Below are 6,245 nucleotides of genomic sequence, written 5' to 3'. Positions count from 1 at the left end.
AGGAAAAATCACTAAAGCAGCCAAAACAATAAGACATACTACATACAAAAAACAAAAATAAAGGCAGTGGAGCAACATCTTTAAAGAACTGAGAGGGAAAAAAAAAGTCAGCATGGAATTCTATGTGTCTTCCCTCACAAAATATCTTTCAAAAATAAAAGTGAATAATGACATTTATAGACATACAGATGCTGAAAGACTTCATCACCAGGAGATCCACACCACAAGAAATGTTAAAGGAGTCCTCCAGGAAGAAGGAAATTCACACCAGATAGAATTCTGGGTGTACATAAAGGAATGAAGGACAAAAGATATGATATCTGCATGGAAAATATATAAGATCATTTCTTATCAATTAAATATCTTCAAAAACATGGGACAGTTTAAAGAAAAGTAAAAACCTTAGATTTGGGGTTTATAATATATGCAAAGTAAAATGCATAAGGGCAATAGCGTAAAGGCAGGCAGGTGAGAAATGTGAAGAGGAATGACATCACTTGAAGGCAGGCTGTGATAAGGTAGAAATGTATGCTATAAAGCTTAAAGTAGTCGCTGAAATAACAAAAGAGTTATAGCTAATAAGACAAAGTAAGGTGAGAGAATGGAACCATATGTAAAACCATGTAAACTCTCTTATAGAACAGTTGCCCTTCTGGCACTCCACCCATACACATGTGTACAAGAATGATGAGTGCAGTATTGTTTGTAATAATAAAAGCATAGAAACAAATTAATTTCAAAGGTATATGTAAAGGGTTTAATAAATACTAGTACAAACAATGGATAAAACTTCACTGTTAAAAGGAACCCAGAGGGTAACGATGAGCTGACGACTCTACCCTCTTTCCAGGAATCCTGGATTCCAGGTGACCTGTGTCCTTTGGGGGTCTTCTGTGAGGATCAGAAGAGCAGCAGTGATCTTGGCTTAGGTTCTCTTGCTGTGGACAAGACACGGGTGACAAGAAAAGTAACGGAGACCTTCCTCTGAGTTTACGTAGAAATGATGTACGAGGCAGAAATAACTGCAAACCCTTAAATTACATATTGAAAAGGCCACGAAGGCGTCCCTGGGTGGACTCGAACCACCAACCTTTCGGTTAACAGCCGAACGCGCTAACCGGTTGCGCCACAGAGACTCGAGAAAACATCTCCTTTCATCTATGTAGAACGTAAGCAGTCCCAAGGTAGGCGGAGCCACCCGCCTTTCGCAGGACAGCGGCGACGGCTCCAAAGGCTCGGACAACGGGAGAGGAGGAGTCGACGCAGCGTGCTCCTTCCGGTGGGGGAGCCGTGCGTCGGGCTATCCCGAAGGCCCAAGGGCAGCCAAGCGTCCCCGCCGCGCCTTGCTCCACACCCGCCGCAGACATCGGCGCCCCGGAGGCGCCCCCGGGCCTGAGCTGAGGGGGGCCGGAGGGAAGCTGCGTGCCCGATGGGTTCCGTGACAGCTCCCCGTTTGCTCCGCCTTCACTCGACCATCTCCCCAGCTGGGCAGCGGTTTAGTAGATGTGGTCGGCTTGGCTGCAGCGGGAAGGAGATCAGGTCCAAAGAGCAAATGTGAAAAGGAGCGAAAGAAAGCAGAGGCGTGGATGAGACAGACCTCCCAGGAAGCCTGTGAGGCACAGGCCGGATCTTGAGAGATTAAAATTGGTTTTATTAAGTAACTGAATAGAGAGGGAGAACCGGAGAAGGGCGTGAAAGAGAGAAAAGCACGAGCATGTGTGTCTAAGAATTAAACAGCAAAAATAATGTGAAAATATTTATGTCAAAGAAATTACCTGTTGGCCTCTGGTGCATCGTGACTGTACAGTGATTAGTGCTGTGTTGTGGCTGCATCAACCTCGGTTCAAATCAAAGTTACAGCAAGTTCGTGTCTATGACCTGTCTTTCGGTTTGCTTTTAATGCCAGCACCAGCTGCGCCCTTTAGCAGCGTTCAGAGAGCAGTTTACTGCTGGCCGCCGAGCGCGATGCGGTGAGAAGAGCAGTAAATCCCACAGTGCACAAACCCGCGGGCGCCGGTCAAAGAGAAACCTAGGACGGTTCCTTGTCTCACTGTTGAGCAGGACATATCCCCAAAGTTGAAATACCGCCTCTCAAGGATCCTTGTCTGTATCTTCCACTAATAAAATAGTGGAAGCCGTTTTACTGTTAAAGATAATTCAAATACCAGTGAGGGTTGTTACACTAAAGGAGAACGAGTTTTTAATGAGTTTACAGTAAAATGCGAACTAGTTGTTCATTGTCTACACCAGCTTGCCTTCGTTCACCAGTCACTAATTTTGAACTATAGTTCACGTAGAGTTAAAAGCACATATCTTTATGCAAGGCAGAAATAGAGACACAGATGTAGAGGACAAATGTATGGCCACCAAGGGAGAAAAACCTAGAGGGGAGGAATGGATGAACTTGAATATTGGGATTGACATATATACACTAATTTGTATTAAAAAACTAACAAGTTGTGGAATTTTAGCAAACGTAATCATCACCCAGATCAAGTTATAGAAAATTGCCATGATCCCAGAAATATACTCAGTCCCTTTCCAGGCAATTGTTACCTTATCTCATTTAGTTAATTGCTATTGTGAGGTCTATTGCCGAAATTACTATTGCCTGCTATTGAAATTCAAATGAATGAATGCATTTTTTTGTATCTGGCTTTTTACATACAACATTATGTTCATTAATCATAACCATATTATTGTGTATATCACTTCTTAATTTTGGGATTATTGGAGTAATTCTGGTGTTATTGTTTTTAATGAATATTCTTGGTGCGTTGATGAATATTCTATACCAATCTTTTTGTATACTTATGCATTCATGGAAGTACTGCAACTGCTGGGTCGTGGAATAGGTACAAGATTAACTTTATTAGAAACTGACAAACAGTGCCCTAGAATGGTTTCAAACCAGCAACTACGGTTGCAGTTTCTGTGCATTCTTGTCAGCATTTGGTGTACTAATTCTTTTAGATATAGCCATGCTGGAGGGTGTGTAATGATACCTCCTTATAGTACTAATGTGCATTTCCCTAATGAATAAAAATGTCAGGAATATTTTCTTATAACTTCTGGCCGTTAAGATATCTTCCTTTGTGATCCAGGACGACCCTGGCTTAGCCTTTCCAGGAAAAGGTCAGTCGCTGTGGTGCAGGTGGATCCTTCCGAGGCAGCTCTCGGAGACAGAGACCCAGGCTCAGTGTGTTCCCAGTGGCGACACGTGCAGATCCAATGACTGGCACAGCATCAGCGGAGAGTGCCCGGCCTCCCAGGCCTTTGCCATCTCCACACACTCATCAGTTGAGCGAGGATGGAATATATTGTTTACATATTCTCTTTCATTCGAGTCATATTCATTTCCCTGAGTAATTTGACTTTTCAGTTCATCTCACTACCACAAACGGAAAACTGTTATCGGTGCCATAATCAGAAGGTAGGTGTAAAAATGAATACCAAAAGGATGGCGATCCAGGCAACTTCTCCAACTGCTCTTGATTCAAATCCCTGTGGTCAGGGCTTCCCTGGTGGCGCGGTGGTTGAGAGCCCGCCTACCGATGCAAAGGATATGGGTTCGTGCCCCGGTCCAGGAGGATCCCACATGCTGCGGAGCGCCTGGGCCCGTGAGCCGTGGCCGCTGAGCCTGCACGTCCGGAGCCTGTGCTCTGCTAACGGGAGAGGCCACAGCAGTGAGAGCCCCGCGTACTGAAAAAAAAAAAAAAAAAAAAAATCCCTGTGGTCTCTACCAGACAATGAGCGTGTTTTCCTTTTTCCCTTGGACACTCACGCTGAAGACCTATTGGGAAAAATGTTGCTTCCACTGTAGGACAAGAGGATAGCCAGGGAGAGGGAGGAGGAGAGGATGTGGACCAAGTGTGCAGAGGCAGCGGGTAGAGTACGTAGATCAGACGGAGCTGAGGCTGTGGGTCCCTCCTTCTGGAGCCACCGCTGAAAGGTGGTTAGTCTGATGGGCCGGGCTGAGGGTGGGTTTATGAGAGAGTGTGGGGGTGGATGGGAGAGGTTTGGAGGGTCTTCGCTTGAATTCCTTTGGGGAGAGCAGTTTAGAAGAATGGCAAAGGGCGGGTGGAGGGGAGGGTGGTGATCCTGAGCGAACACTGGAGGGGTGGGAGCCTGCACTGGTGCCTGCAGGGTGTGTTCCCCTAGTTACCTTACAAAAGAGTTGTCATGATCTTGAAGGTGCTTTCCCCAGGGTGTAAGGCTTATCCACTGCACTCCTGAAAAGCTGATGGCTGCAATTTCCCCACCTGTGGGAGGGAATTGGTGCTGGTGGGGGGGCAGGGGGTTGAGTTGCCGCTCTCTCCTGATATCCCTTGGTTCATGGCAGACGACGTCTCTTCCGTGATGCCTCACTGTGCTACGCCGACCCAGGGCAAGAGGCGCGCCACACTGTGTTCAACTGCCTCGGAATTCCGGAGAGCAGCCGCATCTTCCTGGCCCTCCTATTTCGTGACCAAAGTGTATGGATGGGTCCTGCTTCTTGCGCCAAGCCTCCTGACTGTCCTGTCTGTGTGTCCGTGTCCCTGTGTGGCACTTTGCTGGGGAGGCCCGCTGGCTGGCAGGCACCAGCAAGAGAGAAGCCGCACCACAGGGGTGGTGAAAAAACATGGGAGACGTTGCCCGGAAGCCTCGCGCTCCACAGTCCCTTTGGGGCAGGTCAGAAGGAGGTACCGCTTCCGGGAACATGGAGGCCAGAGGCCTGCCTTCGCAAGGAGGCTCCCGGGACCAACGGCGCTTTCCCTTCCAGGCCTAGCCAACTCCATGGCCTCTCATAAGGCTTCCCCTTCTCCCGCCTCCTTCTCTACTCCAGCTGTGTTCTTCGGGAGTGTAAGTCACCCCTCCCAACAAGCAGAAATGTCCCAACATACCTCTAGTGATAGGGAAAGGAGTTGGATCAACGTTTTCTAACAAGAGGAAGAGAGAGCACTTGTGGTGGTAGGAGGCAACACCTTCTTTGTTGGTTCTCTTGGCAGACACAAGGGCCCGGAATTGAAGCTCCTCATTGAGGGATTGGGTGGCATAGCCCAGGAACCTGGCCAGGTAGGCATCTCTCCCACTGCTCCTTAGGGAACAGCAGGAAATCCTGCAGCGTCCACTCTTACCCAGAAGAGATGCCCAGAAAATGCTCCAGTAGAGCCCAGAATCTGTGCACTGAACCACTTTGGAGTGACGCTCCCATTGTCGGTTCTTCCCTCAGTGGACCTTGGACAGTGGAGAAATGATTGAAGAGGATATGCCCTTCAATGGCAGTAAAAATTCTACTTTTCTCTGACTTGCCTCACTGTGCCCCTCCACTCCCCCAGTCTAGCATCTCTAGGATAGAAGGCACTGGTTTTGCTTTCCTGGCCGAGTTTTTGGTCCATGGCTCCTTTACCTTTAATGGATATTTATTCTCATATTCACAAGTTATAGTAGAAAGGCATTCATATGAGCCTTTCCCAATGCTGTAGTTTGAAACCACCCCAATGTTCATCATATGTGAAATAGTTTTACATTAGTGTAATGCTTATCATTAACACCAAAATTAAGGTGTGAGAAACACAAATATATATATATATATAAAACATAATAATGTTGCTTGATAATAGCTAGATAGAAACGTGTATATTCAGAAACATGAACTTGAAGAAAGAGCAAGCCTAATTTGAGACGGAAGACATCAGAATTGTTTAAAGTATCAGGGGATGGGTGGGCATTACCTGGAAGGTGTATCAGAGGGCCATGCTTGAATGACAAAAAATTTCTATGTCGTGATCCTGGTGATGATTACACATGTCAATATTCAAATAGCTGCCCATTAATGATATGTGTATTTTGTTCTGTGAACACACTTTAATAATTTCCTTTTAGGGTAAAAATTGGAGGTCGGATGTCAGAGAATCCAGTGAAGACGATGACTGGATTGGAGTACATTGTAAACTGTTTATTTAAATAAAGTCTGGAGCCCAGATCCCATTTGGAGTTGCAGGGAGATTCTGAAGATTCAGATCACTCCCCAAAGGAGAGCCATTCGTACCACCCTTGATCATGATAGGAGTGACCCTTCCAAATGAAACTAAGATAAAATTCGAGGTTGAATTTTGTACATGAGCCAATCAGAGTTTTATGGAGCCCAAGGCTTTGTGTGCAGTGTCCAATGAAGCTAAGACTTAAGCTTTGCTTTTACCATTTGTCTTAGTGTTCTGTCTGTCCATTTTTTTTCTTTTTTTTTTCAGTATAGTTTTTAGCAC

General features: G+C 46.1%; 1 long non-coding RNA gene and 1 other non-coding gene across 2 annotated transcripts; one reads left to right on the top strand and one right to left on the bottom strand.

Annotated features, from left to right (window-relative positions):
- Positions 1 to 1,062: 1,062 nt before the first annotated feature.
- TRNAN-GUU (transfer RNA asparagine (anticodon GUU)) lies at positions 1,063 to 1,136 on the bottom strand. The gene has a single exon. It is a non-coding gene; the product is annotated as a tRNA-Asn (tRNA).
- Positions 1,137 to 4,693: 3,557 nt separating this feature from the next.
- Positions 4,694 to 5,900, top strand: LOC125964195 (uncharacterized). The gene is made up of 3 exons (XR_007476935.1): positions 4,694 to 4,842; positions 4,989 to 5,055; positions 5,866 to 5,900. It is a non-coding gene; the product is annotated as an uncharacterized LOC125964195 (long non-coding RNA).
- Positions 5,901 to 6,245: the final 345 nt, after the last annotated feature.

The sequence above is a fragment of the Orcinus orca genome, chromosome 1 (genome assembly GCF_937001465.1).
Source record: "Orcinus orca chromosome 1, mOrcOrc1.1, whole genome shotgun sequence".
Lineage (NCBI taxonomy): Eukaryota > Metazoa > Chordata > Mammalia > Artiodactyla > Delphinidae > Orcinus > Orcinus orca.
Note: the sequence above shows the minus strand (reverse complement) of the source record. Positions and strands in the feature narration are given on the sequence as shown.